We start from the raw sequence: 21,004 nt of genomic DNA, 5'->3' as shown, positions 1-21,004 counted from the left end.
TAAAAAAAAAAAACAAAACTGGAATACATAAAAAATGTATCAGCGCCCAACAAAAATATGAAAATAAGTCAATAAGGTCTTTTGATGAATTGGATTTTTAGCTAATATTTATTTTAAAAACAATACAAAGCCATCTAGCGGTCTTCAGCTTAATAGTTTATGGGGATGCTTACAAGCAGCTAAATACATATGAATATATATATGTATATATATGTATGTATGTATACTCCATTATGCGGCAGCCAATATTCACAATTTCACCAAACAAAAATTTGCTCGCATGCAAACCATTTACACAGCTTACATGCGATTCATTTTATTCGTAAAGCATTTTGAAGGAAAAAATTGCATTTTTCCGAAATTAAGCAGTGCAGCTTTAAAAGCTCACATATGTATTGCGATTTTCACAACATTTTTCTCCGCATAAATTGTCATAAGCACTTCTGATTGCTCGTATGTTTTTTGTATGTATGTATGTTTGGAAATGTTAGTGAGAATTAATTTGTATGTACATATATATGTATATATGTATGCGTGCGCTCCATATTGCGTAGAAGTCTGCCATGCACTTTACACACACACATATACATATACATGCCAGCACACATATATAGCAATTCGCTGAGCGCACTCATATGCATGCGCTTGCGGGTGTGTGTGTGTTAGTGTGTGTGTGTGTTGCTGCGTAAGAGCTGAGATTTTTCATAACATAAAAGCATTTAGAGTATTTAAAGTGGATTTTCTCATTCCTTGATCGTGCAGCTTTTGCGTACAGCACGTTTCATGAAAAATGCATGCAATTTTTATGAGATTATAAGGATACCTCGCAGTAATAGTGAATTTACATGTATGCATGCATGCCTTTATGCATTGAAACAGAGGTAAATAGAGTTAATTTGAGTCGAGAAAGCGTTTTATTTCAGAAAATTTTTTTCTTAAATTTAATTTAGGAGTTTTGAGCTTCGCTAGGTTTAAAAAAAAAAAAAATAAAAAATAAAAACAGAAACTTCAAAACTAATAGAAGACGTTTAGTATCATTCGAAAGAATATTCTTTGGCATTTATTTTTTAGTAACCATCTTTTTCAAATATTGGTTGCGGCTGCGTCTCAGATGGTCCATCCGTTGTGTTCAATTTTCGATGACTCGTTCGAGCATTTCGTTGGTAAAAAATGGCAAGCTTTGTTTGCAAAAGGTCTGAATCGAAGCTATTATCACGCATAGACTTTAGCTTTACATATCTCCACAGGAAAAACGTCTAACTGTGATTCACACACAATGGGCTAGCGTCGTGAAATTATCTGCTGAACGAATGTTCGGCACTAAATCATTGATTAATGCGTTGGTAATTGGAAAATGTTTTGCTGAAGCAAATTCGACCCAAATATTTATTTTAAGAAATGGACCCCATCAAACAAAATTTGGCGGTCGAAAACAGCCCAGAACCTTGAAACTTTCTGCAAAACTAAATCCATTGACTTATGCGATGTCCCTTGATATTTCTGAAACCTGTCATCCGAGATTTCAATTTAAGATCTCGACTAAAATTTTGAAGAAATCCATGTCAGTCCGATTCATTGCACAGGCGCATTCGACTTTCTTTTCTGCACACTCTCAGCTACGGTTGCTATATTTTCTCCACTGCGTGCTGGACGTGGTCTATTCGGTCGAAATTATCCAATAATGAATGCTGGATCTCAATATGGTTTGGTGTTACGAATAGTACGCTTATGTATTGACCATACGCGACATGACAGCTTGATTCAAGCATGATCTGTCAAAAAAAGACTATTGAAAAAAAATGCCTCAATTTGATCTCAATAGTATTAAAAATTGACTCGACCTAATTTGGCAATGTAACCGAGCAATGGAGGTACACAAGAAATTATACACAACATCCCCATTCCCCAGCAGAAAACAATGGACCAATGGTTCTATGATCGACAATTCCAACGTCGAAATTTGTGTATTTAACGACAGTCTAAAGGGTGAAATAGGTGAAGGAGCGTGCTTCTTATTTAAATATCTGTATGGAGGAGTTAACTTAAACTAAATGACTACAATACAGGCTTTCGGGCTAAATTCTTAACATAACTTAAAGTGCCAAGTGCTTTTGTCTAAGCAGTTTCATAAAAAAGCCAAGCGGCAATTAAGGCTGTCCCTAGCGCCAATACTGAGCATCACTGCGTTAGGTTATGTAAACAGGTTAGTATCATCTGGATACCCAGTTATAAGGAATTAGAAGAAAACGAAAAGGCAGACGAGTTGGCCTGCACGGGGTTCCCAAGCTGGAAACACAATTCCCTTAAGCTGCCTCAAATCATTCAGTTCATTGTTTGAAGAAATGAATCATAAAGTCACACCACAACTCTAGGAATACAAGCAATACAGTGCTTACAAAGAGTTTACTTTTGGGTAATACATACCAAAAAGGTCTAGCTCTTGTCGTCCGAATGAATGAAGACACTAAGAATATTCGACGCAGTACTCGCCGGAGGAAACAGAGGAAGAGGAAACCCTCCACTACGTTGGAAAACCAGGTGGAGAAGGAGCTGGCTTCGCTTGAAATATCCAATTGGCGCCACGTAGCGAAATGAGGAAACGACTGGCGAGCTGTTGTAAGCTCGGCTATAGCCGTGTAAGCGGTGTCTACGCCAATATAGAAGAAGAAGAAAATGAAGTTTGCTCAATTAGTAGATGATATTAAAGTTGGCTATATCATTACCAAATGTTTGCAGAGCTTTAGTGAAAGCTGAATTCCATACCAACAATCGATCGATTCTTCGTATACGCCGGATTGTGCACCAAAGACTTGTCATTGTTTTCAGAAATCAAGTGAAAGGCCCTTAGAAAGAATTGCCGATATTGGATCTTACGTGAAACAGGTGGCAATTCGTTTTACAAAAATAAGATTTTTCCGCTTTCAACCATGATTTTAGTCAGCACATTTAAAGAGTGAAGATCAGTTAATCATACAATACAGCATTGAACATCTTACTTCAGTACACGACTTTAATACACGCAAATCACATATTTTCACTAAAAATTAATTACTCAACCGTGCAACTGTCAAAGTTACATATTTCCGTTAAACTACTTTTCAAAGCAAACAAACAAAGTAAAAAGGTATCGCCCCTCCGAGGCAAACAAATAAACTCCGACGAAAAGACGAGCAACTAAACACTTGAGTTGAGCACGCAATGAACTGTGCGACGCATCAAAGCAACGGTACATTTCCCTCAGCGACAATCTTCGACAATTTCCATGTACTGCCATTATCCAACTTACAGCCGGCACCCGCTGTTACACTCCCCCGCCGCAGCGACGGCAACAAAGTGCGGCCTTAAATCACAGCATGTTATTTCCGTTTCATACTGCTGAGCATTTAACGTTTCCGTTTCCTGTCTCAATGACACCGGCAGCGGCAAGCTAAGATGAGATAAGCACCGGCAAGGTGGGCGGGGTCGCCAGCGACACGCATTTAACACAAATAATAAAATAAAACTATATACAAATTGTCGTAAACAAATGATGAAGTGTATTATGTGGCTCTGAGAAGTTCTTTTTTTTCAATTCTCTCTTTTTTGTTGGTGTTGAGGGTAGCAAAGTGTTTATGTTACAAAGAAATATGTTAATTTTTTATTTTTTGCCATTACCTTAAAGTTCGAAATTTATTTCTATGTTTAAGAGATTATTTAAGAAACAGTGAGGCTGAAAGGTCTGAAATCACTCACTTACATTTTGTTTCGTTGACAAGACTATAAATTAAATCAGTTGAGATCTGAACCAAAATACGTATATGAGGCAAAAATCAACCAGATAATCCGAAATCTTTATATCAGGGAGATAATGTTGAGACCAAGGTGCAATCTCCTTCATCAAGATCAAGAACATTTTGAATAGTTGGGCGAAATATTTGACTTAAGTCACCTAACTATATTCTACCCGATATTATACGTTCGCTTCATTTTGCTAAAATATCTTACATATAGACCCACATGCCGTACCTCCAGATTTCATTAGCATATCTTTAATACTGCGCGAAATCTTTTTAAAAATTCAGCCACAAACTATGAGGTTTCTTTATTCGGTATTTATCATTATCATACATGAGATATAGGGCTCTAAAAAATTATTAGAATTGGAAGCACCAAATTTGTTCAAATTGGTCGAGTAGTTGCAGAGATGTAAACTTTCCTCAAAAATCACAAGCAGCCCATCTATTCCATCTTGTAACAGCTAATTTCATTCTTGGTTACTTCCAACCCTCAAAAAAAGAGTGTATAAATTTGACAGCTGTGGGATAATTAGTTTGTGAATTATATCATTTTCAGTGAAACAACTTCTGTTATTGTGAAAAAATGGAAAACAGGGATTTCCGCGTCCCGATTGAATATTGCTTTTCGATAGTAAAAAATGCAGCTGAAACAAAAACTTGGCGTAATGACGAGTTTCCGGACACTGCCCTAAGAAAACCGACCATCAAGGATTGGTATGCTAAGTTCAAACGTGGTGAAATGAGCACCAAGGAGAGTGAAGCAGTGGACGCTCAAAACAGGTTGTTGCCGACGAAAGTACCAAAACCGTCCATAAAACGTTTTTGGATGACAGCAAAGTGAAGTTGTTTGAGATATTAGGCACTCCAAAGATTTTAATTGAATGTTTATAATGTAATGATCATTCAAAAATATTTGGGTATCGAGAATCATCTGTGCAAAATGGGGGGCACGTGAGCTCACTTTTGACCAAGACGAGTAGAGGATTCAAAGCAGTGTTTGGAGATATTCAAGCGTAATGAACCCGCGTTTTTGCATCGATATGTTAAAATGGATAAAACGTGGTCTCATCGTTTCATTTCGAAGTCCAATCGACAGTCATCCGAGTGGACTGCACACGATGAACCCGCTCGAAAGCGTAGAAAAACGCAACAATCGACTGGCAAGATTACGTAGTCTGCATATAATAATGAACATGGACTAAATTTTATTAACTACTTTGGAAAAGGAAAGACCATCAAAAGAGACTATCAAAGCGTGATCCATTTTGAGGCTCTCTACTTTTTAAAGAAAAGATACAGAACCTTCAAATTTAATGTAGATTGTTTATTATCATTCGAAAGAACATTATTTAATATTTATTTTTTGAAGACTATCTGTTTCAAATGTTGGCCGCGGCTACGTCTCAGATGGTCCATCCGTTGAATTCAATTTTCTATGACCCGTAAGAGCATTTCGACTGGTAACTGGCGAATTACACGTGGGCTGTTTGGCTCCAAGGCCTGAATCGAAGCGGGATTGTCCGCCTGGATTTTAGACTTTAAATATTACACAGGAAAACTCTAACACTATCTTGCACCGATGTGTTTTCTCAATAAATCCTTTGATTGGTAAGATGTGTGATAAGTGCGCCGTCTTTTTGAAACCAAATGTCGCCGAGAACACGAGCTTCAATTTCAGATTCCACCGGTCTATAAAGCTCACCAAACCGTTGTTTTTGTACTCTCGCAATAAAGTTGCTAAGGAGAGTATTATAGTTTTGTTCACATAACGGTTGTTTGTAACTAAAACTAAAAGAGTCAGATATAGGGTTATATATACCAAAGTGATCAGGGTGACGAGTAGAGTTGAAATCCGTCCGTCCGTCTGTCCGTCCGTGTCAAGCTGTAACTTGAGTAAAAATTGATGAAACTTGGTACACGTATTCCTTGGCTCCATAAGAAGGTTAAGTTCGAAGATGAGCAAAATCGGCTCACTGCCACGCCCACAAAATGGCGGAAACCGAAAACCTATAAAGTGTCATAACTAAGCCATAAATACAGATATTAAAGTGAAATTTGTCACAAAGGATCGCATTAGGGAGGGACATATTTGGAAGTAATTTTTTTTGGAAAAGTGGGCGTGGCCCCGCCCCCTACTAAGTTTTTTGTACATATCTCGGAAACTACTATAGCTATGTCAACCAAACTCTATAGAGTCGTTTCCTTCAGGCATTTCCATAGACAGTTCAAAAATGGAAGAAATCGGATAATAACCACGCCCACCTCCCATACAAAGGTTATGTTGAAAATCACTAAAAGTGCGTTAACGGACTAACAAAAAACGTCAGAAACACAAAATTTTACGGAAGAAATGGCAGAAGGAAGTTGCACCCAGGCTTTTTTTAAAAATTGAAAATGGGCGTGGCCCGCCCACTTATAGACCAAAAACCATATCTCAGTAACTAAACCGATTTCAATGAAATTCGGTATATAATATTTTCTTAACACCTTGATGACATGTACGAAATATGGGTGAAATCGGTTCACAACCGCGCCTTCTTCCAATATAACGCTATTTTGAATTCCATCTGATGCCTTCTCTGTATATTATATACATTAGGAACCAATGATGATAGCGGAATAAAACTTTACACAAATACGGTAAAAAATATGTAAATGACGGATAATGAAATCTCGATTATCACTTTATCATGCGAGAGTATAAAATGTTCGGTGACACCCGAACTTGGCCCTTCCTTACTTGTTTCTAAATGAAATGAATCTCTTCATGTTGTTCTTCGTCCCGAATGCAGCTATTTTACCTCTTTACATATCCAGTGAGCCAGAAATGGACCTCATCGCTGAGCAAAATTTAGCTCGAAAACGTCGGATCTTCTTGGAACAGCCTGTAGAGCTAAGTGATGTCTCTTGGGAAGGTCAAGCGGCTTCGGTTCATGCACAAACTGTATTTTGTACGCTAAGTCAGTTCGAGTTGCTGCGAATGGCACCCAATTTGAATTTATGTCCTCAGCGACTATTTTTCGGTTCTCAGGTCTTAACGAAATCAGTAGTTTTCAGATTGACCTTTGTAAAGAAAGTGGTTGTGGTTCCGAATATCATTCATTTTCACCCTATGTAAAAGAGGCTTGCCCTCGGAATGTTTGGTATATACTCTTATCACTTCAGTGATTTATTTTTTATTTAAATGCTGAAAAACATAGATGAGGCTTCTTACAGCAATCTTCTGTACCAAATTATAAGTCTGTATCTTAATTTATGCTGAAATTTTGTCACTTTATATTTTCGTGGTTACAGTAACTTAAAATATTCATCTCGGAATAAAATTGCATCGCCAACATATGCGATGTATAGTCCTGACTTGGCATGATTCGCATGATTTCTATTTATTCGCGCACGTAGAAAGTAAGCTAAAAGAAAGAGACAGTTGAAGGACGAGAAATCTTGTAATATTATGACATAATGTTTTAGTATATTCTGTATAACATATCAATAGTAAAGGTTCTTGAAACGTGTTCGAAGCAATCTTTCGACTTTTCTTTGAAATCAATATCGTCTTTTAACCCCAAGATGTTCAGCAGCGAGTTTCAAAGCCCTTCAGAATCTAACTCTAACCTACAGCACCTTCTCGATGAATGTTACAACAATATTTGCTACTTTTTTTGAACTAACTCTTATTTGTGAGCTTAAGTTGGAGCATAAACACCTGAATATTACCAACAGCACCCAATATCCCTCAATAGTGTGTATTGGTCGTACCGCAGCATCTCAATAATTGTCAATGTATATCCATATATAAAAGTATGCATGCCTTTGAGCTGGTAAATATTGATACGCAATCTGAAAGATTCCCACAAAAAATTTGTTTCATCTAGCTGAGCTGCATGATTACACCAATGCACACTAATAACTTTAAAAACTTCATCACATGAGAAACAAAATTTTTCCACATTCTTTTAGATTCTCAACCCATTATGCGCCTATGTGTATGCCCCCGCTTTTGCATAGAGAACGGATGGTGTCATTGTTCAATGACAATATTCCAAGAAACAAAACAACACCACTCATACATACATATACGCATACTACAAAATTCACTCAACTGAGCCGTATGCTTTCCATTGAAATTTCAAATTTTTTTTGTGCTCTTTGCTTTGTTTAATTCTTAAAGGTACCGTAAGCTCAATGTTCATCAGCAACCTTTCATATCGTGCCCTAATTGTATTGTAAATGTTTTGCATATTTGAAAAATTCAAAATTGTGAAATTTCACAAAAGTCCAACATGCATACATACATACATGCTTACATGTGCCACATATACTCATTTATATATGCATACCTGTGAGATACCTTTGATTACCCTTTAGGGTTAGTTAGTTAGTTTTTCACTAAATTAATACTAAAATCACAAAATCGTTTTAAATTTATAGAAAAAAAAGTAAATATTTGCCACTCACCGAAAATTTTCGTTTGAGCATAGTCCGAGACTTTTAGTTCAGTGGTGAAGTTTTGAGTGCTGAGTGTCAGAAAACTGAAATTATATTAACAAATTAAAAATAGTATCGTACATTTATTTCAAATGCATAAAAAGACCCTTAATAATAGCATTTACGATAAGACACATTAATCGAACACGTGACAACAGATCAGCTAATCGAATACATTATAATCAAACGAGAAAAAGCATTAATTTCAGCCACGCTACTGCATTATGTATGACAGCCATAAGCTATAGTGAACCGATCTGAACAATTTTTTCACAGCTTGCAGCGCTTCTTTAAAGAATAATCTGTGCTAACTTTTATGAAGATAACTTGTCAAATAAAAAAGTTTTCCATACAAGGAGTTGAGTATGATCGGTGAGTTTGTATGGTAGCTATAAGTTATAGTAGTCCGATCTGAACAAGTTTTACACATGTTGTAGCAATGTCTCTGAAAAAATTATATGCCAAATTTCATGAACATATCTTTTCAAATAAAAAAGTTTTCCATACAAAGACATGATTTTATGCGTTCAGTTTGTATGACAGCTATATACTATAATGATCTGATCTCAACAATTTCTTCGCAGCTTGCATCGCTCTCTTGAATAACATTTCAGGCCAAGTTTCGTGAAGAAATCTTGTCAAATAAAAAAGTTTTCTTTACATGGTTTAGATACCTGCCAGCTACATATGTATGTATATTCTTGTCCGATACCGCCGATACCAACATATCGACACCTAAAATGCAAAATAACGTAACATCACTTTTCATAAGTTTACAGGCGAAGGAAACCACCGAAATTTGTGTTTTAGTGATAAAATGGTTATATATTGGTTATTTTATCTGCCAGCGGTTTTCGGTTATTTTGATGATACATTGTATTGCGATTTAGGCGACGATATGAATAGTTTCTTGTTGAAAAAAGAACGTTTACAAAACTTCATTTCGATATCTCAAACATTGAGTGACTAGTTCGCGCAGATGCAGGTGAAGAGACAGACAGTGGCAAATTATATATGGAGTATATTGTTGTTCAGCGTATGAAAAGACACTTCACATTCACACTGTCTAAACCCAAACCAATTGAACTAAATATTTTATCTGTTATCAGGGGAACAGATCATGTTTGGCAAGAGCCATATTAAACAATGGCTGTCTGCATACATCCAACTGACAGTGCTTAACTCACCACTACTTTGTTTTAGAAAAAAATGTATAGCATGCTTCAAAAGTAAAAAAACAAGATTTTTTTTAATAAAAAATTTAATTTTTTAACCAGCCAACCACATCAATTTCCTACAGAGCACGAGCTTATTGCATGCCTTCGCTTATAAATGAGCAAATGAAAAGCACACTTTCTCAAATAACAGTACTTGAAATGCTTCTCTCGCTCTCATCAACACATTTAACGCATAACATGCATTCACCTGACACAACGCCGGACATTTAACATTCTGCAGAGGGTTCTCGGTGCCATGGAAAAATGCTCTAACACACACACACACGCACACACCTGTTCTATCTTTGTTGTGTCAACAATCAGTGTTTTGCTTGTTATGCAAATGCATTTCAGCCAAAGCAGATGCAAAGCAACGCAATAAGATTTTCTGCTCTACAAATATGTATGTATATGCACATACTCAACAACATATAGTATTATTTATATATATTAGGGTGTCCGCAATTAACCAACTTAATTTGATGTTTAATTTTTTGCTTTAAAAAATATTATACAAACTAAACAAACTCTTTATTTTCAACTTAAACCGTGTCGAATTTTTGTTTACTATTTCCATGTAATTGATATGGTGTTCTTTTAAAATTTTCCATCATCCAAGTAAATCTGATAGCTTTGCAAAAGTGCAGTTCTATTTTAGAATTTTCTACACTACAAAAAATGTCTTATTAGTTTTTGCTCTAAAAACATTACTTTAAAAGTTATAAGCAGTTAAACTTATACATCAAATGACCCGAGCATTCATACAAGTGCCCTATACATTCTGTGTTGCTCATACGGCATGGTGTACTGTATGAGTACAATGTAATTTATACATAATGTTAACAGCATATAACATTTAATGGAATATTTCTATCGAAATCGAAGAAGACTTTTTTGTAGAATTTTAAATATTCTGTTCGAATATATTCGGGAAATAATTCACACCCTAATATATGTATGTATCTGCATGTGTGCATATAAAATTGTATGGAACGTAAGTGCGTATGATAACTTCATTGCTAAACATGTGGTTGGGCATACTAACAGATCCAACAACATACGGTTAGTTTATGAAATGATCATTGCCTGAACATATAGTACACGCACACATACACATATACCCATCTCCATGTCGGCCTTAGGCCAAATACTCGTTTGTACTAAGACATAAGGCAAAGGAGGAAAAAATTGCAAAAAAACCGAAAGGAAATCAAAAGCTGCAAATACAAAACAGAACATATAAATATGCAAATTTTGCAACAACAAAAAAAACAGCAAAACGCACTTATTGGACACTAGCACACACATATGTACGCATTTACGCTGGTAAGCAAGCTATTACTAACCTATGGCACAAATAAAATTCCAAAAATAAGAAAAAAACAGAAAAAGAAAAAAATATAAGAAAAAAACTACAAAAGCAGGATAATATTTCGTATGGAGATTGATTTGCTTGCAATAAAAGCGTACATTGAGGCGATATTAAGTGTGTTATTTCTTGTGGCCCTAACACAATATTAGTTAAGACTATAGACTCTATAGGCAAAGAGAACAATATCATGTAATTATTTGCATTTCAAAGAAGACACATGCAAGAGGCAAGTGATTGGACTAATACTGAGGCAATACCAAAAAGGGAAATAGTAGTTTTAAGACTATGGAGCGAGATATGATTACACATCATGGGTACAAATATTTATTCTACTCTGCCACTTCAAGACATTTTGTTTTGATCTTGGAACAAAGAGTTTAGAAAATACACCGAAAAATACCGATCTGTACAATTGTTAAAAATATGCAGCGTTGCATTGACCAATAGTCTGTGACAAATTAAACGAAAATAATAAGAAAATCAACCAGCAAGAATTGTTATGGTAAGTTCAGACGTGGTGAAATGAGCATCGAAGACGAACGCCGAAAATAAAAGCCAAACGAAAACATCAAAAAATACCACAAAATAATTTTGGATGACCATAAAGTGAAGTTATTTGAGAAAGCAGGCACTCTGAAGATATCAACTGAATATGTACATCATTTCAATCGCGAGTATTTGTGTATGAGAAAGCTCTGTGCACAGTGGGTGCCACACGTGTTCACTTTTGACCAAAAACAACGATGAGTTGATGATGCGGCACGGTAAAGATATTCAAGCGAAGTAGATCGATAGTCATCCGAGTGGACTGCATACGATGAACCACTCCGAAGCGAGAAAAAATGCAACAGTCGGCTGGCAAGTTGATGATTAACTGTCTTATGATGGAAGTTGTCGCTTCGCGAACAGCTTTCCACCTATCAGAGGACTGATATATAAGTGCAGCCAAATTTTCCTCCACCTAGTGCAGTTTCTGACTTAACTGCTTATAACTTTTCTTATGCTTAGAAACCGAGGACAATGGAAAAATACGTGTTCATAGTCTTCTATAATCTCTGTACACATCAAACAATACGGACTGACTTCATTTTGGAATTTTTATGCATAGCCTCTAAAGCAACCATGCCCTCTTAATATCTGGGTCAGGTGGAAATCCAGGTCCTCATATTGTCAAGTTGTACACGTATGGATGTCAAGCATTAGTCTGTGGTCCACCGTACTTTGGTTGAGGTTTGCCACAGTTGCTGCCATATAATATGCTCTTCCTTCTCTCCACTCTTTTTTGATTTCTCTGATTGGCGCTGGTATATACTTTTGCTGTACTCCAAACTGTCTCAAAAATGTCAGTATCAAAATCTTTTTGCTTCCAGCTTTGGTTTTGTTTAGTGTTACTGCGTGGGGGTTTCTGGTATCGAGAAAGCAAACCGTCTGCACTGACTACATGGCTAAGTCATTATTTTTAAATCTGACTGACACCTCCATCTTAATGCGTCTGCTTAGTGCGCCATTTGCAAACATCAGATCTTATTATTTAGAGCCTTTATTTTGCTTTTGGTTAGTATTCTTCGTGCCACTCTTAATGATTGTGAGGTTGGTTTAGCTCAGAAAATCTAGAACTAGGCGCCCATGATGGTTTGAACTACTTCTAACCCAGACAGTAGACCATGCGTTAAAATCGCCTGCCATCATTACCGACGATTTGCATATGCTTTCTAAAAATAATTCCAGGATGAAGTCTTCAAATTCAGCTGACGCTGCTATGCTCGCCAGCAGCTTACGAAATATATTCCTCCTATTTGCGCCAATATGTAAGTCAGTAAGTGAAGCAGCACTTTCTTCTTCTTCGATGACAAAAATCCATGAATTGGGCTCCAAATTACCTCCGCACCCACCGTATTCTCCAGATCCGGCCTCCAGTGACTTTTTCTTGTTCTCGCTGAGAAGAAAGTTTCGTTGAATGAAAAGGTGATCGCCGAAAGTGAGACCTATTTTTAAGGAAAGGACAAATCGTACTACAAAAATGGTTTCGAAAAGTTGCAAGAATGCTATAATAAATGTATCGCCAATGAAGGGAACTATATTGAATAAAAAAACGAGTTTTATCAAAAACATGTAGGCTGAGGACTTTTCAAATGACCTATTATAATGATACCACCTCTTCCAGCTTTAAGTTAAATACTTACAAAAAAAGCTATAAAACTCATACATCCTTAAGCTGCTGGCTTACATCTGTAACAGGTAACAGGACGAGTAATAACTTCACTTTCTGAAAGTCGCGGAGAAGATGGTTTGCCAAATTCATAATTGCAGTAAGAGTGAATAAATAACTCAGCTCATAAAAGTTGAACTCCAAAATGCTTTAAGAGTCTTAAATTACCGGCAATGCCGATGCCGCAGCGTGTGTAACAAATGTGAAACCATTTAGAAAGCAACTACAACAAAAATCCACCATCTTATTAAAATCGGCAGGAAAAATAATCAACACCGCTATAGACGCTTAAGCTGGCAACGCATTTTAATAACTTCCGGCTTGCCACACAGGCAAGTGCTACATAACGACACCGCACCGAGTTGAGCCGATTTTGGTTGCACGTGGAGTTTTGTATATTTTTCCACCGTGATTTTTGCGCTTACAGTCGGGTGGCAACATGCGATAATTAAATGGGAAAGCCGTGTTGTAGCCAATGCTGTTGACGAAATTAATTGAAAAAGTTGCAAAGCGGGAGGGAAAATGCAGATTCTTAATATATTTAAATACATAAATACGCAGGTATTTATGTGAACCCATATTGCACCCAGCGAGGAAAGTCTAAAGTGGTGCAGAGATAGAAGTAGAGTATTACATATATTCCGGTAAGGCAAGATGATGTGTTCAAAGAGGAGCAGACAGCCATCGCCAAAGTCGAAGCAGCTGAGTACACAGTGGAAACGCACCAAAAATTATAAGGAAGATTTATACGCTGGCAGAATTCTTTGAAATTTTGACATTCTAAAGCAACTCCCATGCTACAGCAACGCTTTATTTGTTAAGGAATCCTGTAATCTCAAAGACGTTCCTCCACCATTTCTTAGAGTCGGTGACATACCCAATGTCTTGATTGACCACTGCCCAGAATGATCAAACGCGGACTCAATGTTCACGCAGCTTTGACTGTATACCCAAAAACGGGACAAACTCCTCTATCACGGACTATTGGTATTCTGTGAATCTATCTTACGTAACCACTTGGAAACAAAGTCGGTGTAGACAGTGACAAGAGGCGTCGAGTGGTTCCATGAGCCGTAATTGCTCTCAGTAGGCTGTAAACAATAACGGTGTAGACAGTGACAAGAGGCGTCGAGTAGCCTGTAAACAATAACTAGTCTTCTTAGCATGGACTTGATTGTTGGACACTTTCGACCTCATATACATAAAAGGTGCACAGTTATATTTTCGTTCATCTCTTTTCCGATATCTATTCGACGTCGTTTTTACAAAATATGCAGGTCTTTTAATGCGGGTCTAGCTTAGATACGCTCCATACCCGAAACATTAACCAAAACGGTGTTGAGCCGATCCATAAGAGATCTTGTGATCTTCTGCAACCTCTCTGCGGCCAATGCAAGGACTTTCATGTTCTCTTTTATACCCGTAACAGTGTATATTAAGTTTACCAAGAAGATCGTGTGTCCATCTGTCCGTCCATCTGTCCGTCCATCTGTCCATCCATCTGTCTCTCTGTATATAATATATGAACTAATCGCTCATTTTTTGAGATAGCGATTTGAAATTTTGCACCCGTCCTTTTCTCCTCAAGAAGCTGCTCACATGTCGGAACCACTATAGCATGCCACATAGCAAGCAAGAGCAAGTGTTATGGATTGGTACACTCTCCGCTCCCCCCAAGGATCCGCCCCTGATCGATGGAATATTAGAAAGATCAGTGAAACCCAATTTGAAAGATTATTGGGTTTAAGAAAAAGTAAAAGCACGGTTGGTTTCAAAATTCCTAAAGTTTTTCGAAAACCACCGTCGCGTTAACGTGTGTGAAAGAATGCTTTCCGACCACTAGGATGTCATGAAACGAATTGGTACTGACGATGAGTCTTGGACCTAAGCTTACGACCTGGAAACAAACGATCAATCAGCCGAATATCGTGGCAAGGGTAAGCCGAAACCGAAAAAACCAAGTCAAGGCAGGTCAAAAATTAAGGCTATGTTGACAGTTTTCTTCGAATACCGAGGCGTGGTGCACTCCGAATTCCTTTCGATCAATCAAAATGTTGCCAGGGAGCCTATTTGATTGTTTTGCGTCGTTTGTGCGAAGCCATTCATAAAAATAGACAGGAATTATGGTCGCCCAGGAAAAATTTTGAGTCGTGGCCAAATACACACTAATTTCTCTATGAAGATCCAAATTCACGTGAATATAAAATAAAATTGTATCATTCTAAGAAAGAATTATTATCTGCATTTTCTTTCTTGATCAGTTGTTTTAGATGAAGCTCATGTATGGACAATGCAGCGCAATGTCAAAAAAGGTGAATTTGGCCTGATATCTAATATTATTACAGAAGGTCTTCTAAATCTATAGTCTTACGGTAGATAACTGCGACTACCGGCAGTCTTCGGAAGAAAACGAAAACAGCTAAGTAAGAAATTTCAGTCTTCCCGTCCATTCTTACTAAAAACTCTAGTTTTATACAATCTTAACAGCGCTAAACAGTTAATATGGAATCTAAAACTGCGCTAACCTCACTATTTATTGAATCCTCATGTTGCAAACTGCCAAACTAAAACGACAAAAATCAATTCCTTTCACCATTTCAAACAGTTAACACCATTATCTAAGCATTTATCTTGATACCTCCATAAAGTTTCAAACAACCGTTACATGAGCAAACTTATAAGTCCATAATAATACAAGTGCATTTTCTCCACGGGTTCGCTGCCGAGCGGGCACCGTGAATGGCGCGTCTGCCAACGCGTCGCGCAACACGCCGCCTACAGTCACGGTACCACGCACTTACACGCAAAATTTTAATTTATGCAGCAACAACAACAGCAACACTAACTACAACATGGGCGACAAAAAGCAGAAAAAGTGCATGTTGCAATAATAAAGTTGCAACTTTGTGGCTGTTCTCGGCAAAAGCATTTGCTTGTAAAGTAAACTTTCATAAGTACACATGTACACGCGCGGCTACATGCGTACATACGCACATGCAAGCACGTAGGTGTGGATGTATACATAGCCAGTTTGGTGGCAAGTTGCAACCGCAATCCGCATGCCCATGCACTATTTACCGAGACGGTATTATGAGTGCATGCTTACTAAATACACACATACATAAATAATTATGTACATACGTACACACATATTAACATACTTATATAAACATACATTATCTATTTGCTGTGACAAGCTTTCTAACCGAAATTAAGTAAGTTATTTACGCGCCTCACAGACGCGAGCTGCCTGTATATGCGAATGTGTGTACAAAGAAAAGCAAAACAAGAAAAATAGTAAACTTAGGCTGAAATACCCTTCACAGATGAATTTTTTATGGCGTGTAAGAATTTAAGTGATATTTACCTTGCTTTTGTTATGTCAGTTTGTATGACAGCTATATGCTATAGTGGTCCGATATGAACAATTTTTTCAGAGGTTGTGGAAATGCTTTAGATAATTATCTGTGCGAAATTTCGTGAAAGTATATAGTCAAATAAATGAACTTTCTATACAAAGATTTGATTCCGATAGTTCAGTTTGTATGGCAGCTATACGCTACAGTTGTCCGATCTAAGCAATCTGTACGGAGATTGTAGGGTTGGTTTCAGCAATAACATATGCTAAATTTCGTGACGATATCTTATCAAATGAAAAAGTTTTCCATACAAGAACTTGTGCTTGATCGACCAGTTTATATGGCAGCTATATGCTACAGTTGTCCGATCTAAACAATATGTACGAAGATTGTAGAGTTGCCTTTAACAATAATATGTGCTAAATTTCGTGAAGATATCTTATCAAATGAAAAAGTTTTCCATACAAAGACTTGATTCCGATAGTTCAGTTTGTATGGCAGCTATATGCTACAGTTGTCCGATCTAAGCAATCTGTACGGAGATTGTAGGGTTGGCTTCAACAATAACATATGCTAAATTTCGTGACGATATCTTATCAAATGAAAAAATTTTCCATACAAGGACTTGGGTTTGATCAACCAGTTTATATGGCAGCTATATGCTATAGTTTTCCGATCTAAACAATATGTACAAAGATTGTAGAGTTGCCTTTAACAATAATATGTGCTAAATTTCGTGAAGATATCTTATCAAATGAAAAAGTTTTCCATACAAGGACTTGTGTTTGATCGGCCAGTTTATATGGCAGCTATATGCTATAGTTGTCCGATCTAAGCAATCTATACGGAGATTGTAGGGTTGCCTTCAGCAATAACATATGCCAAATTTCGTGACGATATCTTATCAAATGAAAAAATTTTCCATACAAGGACTGTGTTTGATCGGCCAGTTTATATGGCAGCTATATGCTATAGTTGTCCGATCTAAACAATCTATACAGAGATTGTAGGATTGCCTTCAGCAATAACATATGCCAAATTTTGCGACGATATCTTGTCAAATGAAAAAATTTTCCATACAAGGACTGTGTTTGATCGGCCAGTTTATATGGCAGCTATATGCTATAGTTGTCCGATCTAAACAATCTATACAGAGATTGTAGGATTGCCTTCAGCAATAACATATGCCAAATTTTGCGACGATATCTTGTCAAATGAAAAAGTTTTCCATACAAAGACTTGATTTCGATAGTTCAGTTTATATGGCAGCTATATGCTATAGTTGTCCGATCTAAGCAATCTGTTTTCAAATCATCAAATCAAATCAAACTTTTTTATGAAAAAAGAATGTGTAGAAAATTACAGGTCGATATTTCGATAACTGAGGTACTACTTCGGTCCGACGGTCAGACGTAAAGTCTCCGATGTCTCCTTTTGGCCATTACAATCTCAGTGGCAAACTTAATATATCCTATGCAGGGTATAATAATCGATTGATAAGCATATCTATATAAGTGCATATGTATATCAACTCAAATAAAAACAATAACACCAACAACCACACTACACATTTGCAGTCAAAGCGTAAGCGTAAAATGGTGGATGTGTTGTTAACAAGCAGGAAATTGCAAAAATCTTGCCAGCAGGATATAATCAGCAGCAAACCCGAGCTCAACCTCATTTCGATATACATATGCGTTCGCAAAGCGTTGTTAAGCTAATAAAATAAAGAAAAGTTGTATAATGGCACAGAAGAAAGCGCGCTTGCGGCGCACTTACTTCCAAAGTAATGTGCGTGTGTGTGTGTGTGTGTGTGTGTGTGTGTTTGTGCTATAACCACTTATCACCTTGGGCGTATATGACAGCAGCGATGTCAGCGTGAAGTTCAAAGCAATTCAAATCGATTCAAATGAAGTGAAAAATAGAAGTGTATGAGCTGAGTGTTACGCAATACATTTGCAGAAAGTCAAGTGGTTGCTCGTGCTCTAGTCAAGCTTACGATGAATTCTTGAAACATAGTTGAATTATAGACCTGTCTCTTGGTAACTTTGGTGCACTTCTGAAAGAGTAGCTGATCTGTATGGAAAAAATTAAAGAAAACTATTGGGTATATAGCTTCATCGGAAAGACTGCTTTCTAACAGTGAAAACCAACGGTTTTCTAGCTCTTTCGAATATGCAAGTTGGAATATGCACATCACTTACTTAAGAAAAGGTAAGGAAAAGTCTAACCATTTTGCTTTGGGCCTTCTTCATTACAACAAAGCCAAATTTAATTTCAATACGGAAATTATTTTCTGTTGAGTGAGCTTTCAATAAATTTTGCTCCGCTCTACTACCCTTCACATAACATATACTACTCTCACATATGTATTTCTAAACATTCATGTACTCGTAAAATATTTTTTTATTTAACATTTTCTGGCATTTCTTATCTTAAACGTTTCGCTAAATGCGCAAGGCTCAATATTTTACTTCCAATTTGAATTGCTGATGGCAATCAGAAGTGTCTACCATTTCGTTGACGAAAGCCAGTCGCCATTGTTTTCCAACGCTGTTGTTGCTTCATCGGTGGTCATACTCATTACATAAATTTCATTACATTCCACTCAGCGCACTTTTCACCACAACCCTCCTCCACACGCTTTGCTTACCACAGCTGAAACAGCCACTCAGAGCGCTTAGCTGCTCTATTGCGCCGTTATCGCTGAAATCAGCTTTGCTTTTTTGCTTGCTCCATCAAGTGGACATTAAGGCTTCAAGTTTCTTGCCTTAAGTACCAATTTGGTGACATAATTTTGTTTGCACATAAATATATTACATATATATAACCATATTATTGGCGATAAGATTAATATTTAGAGCTTGCCAGCGTGGATTACTTTAGAAGAGTACACAAAAAAAAGCAGACGGCGATAAATTTGGTGACAAATAAGAAAAACGTTTACTTCAGTTGCACCGAAGCTGCAACACCCTTCACACAAAAAATAGCTTCTGGACAAGATTTTGATCCGGTCGAATAATTTTCATAACAGCTTTATGCAATAATAGTCCGATCTGAACAATCTCTTCGAAGATTAAAGCGTTGGCTTGGAAGGTACATATATTGATATAAAAAGTTTTTTCACACAAGGCAGCTTCTCGAAGAGAAGAGGATATATGAAAAGTTTCAGATCATTATCTCGATAGATCATAAGGTAGATGTTTGCGTATATACAGACAGGCAGATGGGCATAGTCAAATCGCGAAGAATCAATGCAGTGTGCGACGGTGCATTATTGTGGGGCAAAAACCAAGAGTTGTCGGCCCATAATTCCGGTCTCTTTTTATACTCTCGCAACAATGTTGCTAAGGAGAGTATTATAGTTTTGTTCACATAACGGTTGTTTGTAAGTCCTAAAACTAAAAGAGTCAGATATAGGGTTATATATACCAAAGTGATCAGGGTGACGAGTAGAGTTGAAATCCGGATGTCTGTCTGTCCGTCCGTCCGTGCAAGCTGTAACTTGAGTAAAAATTGAGATATCATGATGAATGATTGGTACACGTATTTCCTGGCTCCATAAGAAGGTTGAGTTCGAAGATGGGCAAAATCGGCCAACTGCCACGCCCACAGAATGGCGGAAACCGAAAACCTATAAAGTGTCATAACTAAGCCATAAATAAAGATATTAGAGCAAAGGATCGCATTAGGGAGGGGCATATTTGGACGTAATTTTTTTGGAAAAGTGGGCGTGGCCCCGACCCCTACTAAGTTTTTTGTACATATCTCGGAAACTACTATAGCTATGTCAACCAAACTCTATAGAGTCGTTTCCTTCAGGCATTTCCATATACAGTTCAAAAATGGAAGAAATCGGATAATAACCACGCCCACCTCCCACACAAAAGTTATGTTGAAAATCACTAAAAGTGCGTTAACCGACTAACAAAAAACGTCAGAAACACTAAATTTTACGGAAGAAATGGCAGAAGGAAGCTGCATCCAGGCTTTTTTTAAAAATTGAAAATGGGCGTGGCCTCGCCCACTTATGGACCAAAAACCGTATCTCAGGAACTACTAAACCGATTTCAATGAAATTCGGTATATAATATTTTCTTAACACCCTGATGACATGTACGAAATATAGGTGAAATCGGTTCACAACCACGCCTTCTTCAAATATAACGCTATTTTGAATTCCATCTGATGCCTTCTCTGTATAATATATAGTACATTAGGAACCAACGATGATAGCGGAATAAAACTTTACACAAATACGGTATTTGAAAAATATGTAAATGACGTATAATGAAATCTCGATTATCACTTTATCATGCGAGAGTATAAAATGTTCGGTGACACCCGAACTTAGCCCTTCCTTACTTGTTACTAATAGCTTCTCGCAAATAACGCCTAACTCATAAATAGTAGTTCGGCCGGTAGGAGGGATTTCGGAGTGCACCACATCTCGATAATCGAATGAAACTGTCAATATAACCTTGATGTTTGACCAGTTTTGACGTGGATTTTTCGACTACGGTTCATCTTTCCCACGATATTTGACCGATTGATCGTATGTTTCCGCGTCATATGCATAGATCTAA

This window comes from Bactrocera neohumeralis, chromosome 2 (assembly GCF_024586455.1).
Source record: "Bactrocera neohumeralis isolate Rockhampton chromosome 2, APGP_CSIRO_Bneo_wtdbg2-racon-allhic-juicebox.fasta_v2, whole genome shotgun sequence".
Lineage (NCBI taxonomy): Eukaryota > Metazoa > Arthropoda > Insecta > Diptera > Tephritidae > Bactrocera > Bactrocera neohumeralis.
Note: the sequence above shows the minus strand (reverse complement) of the source record.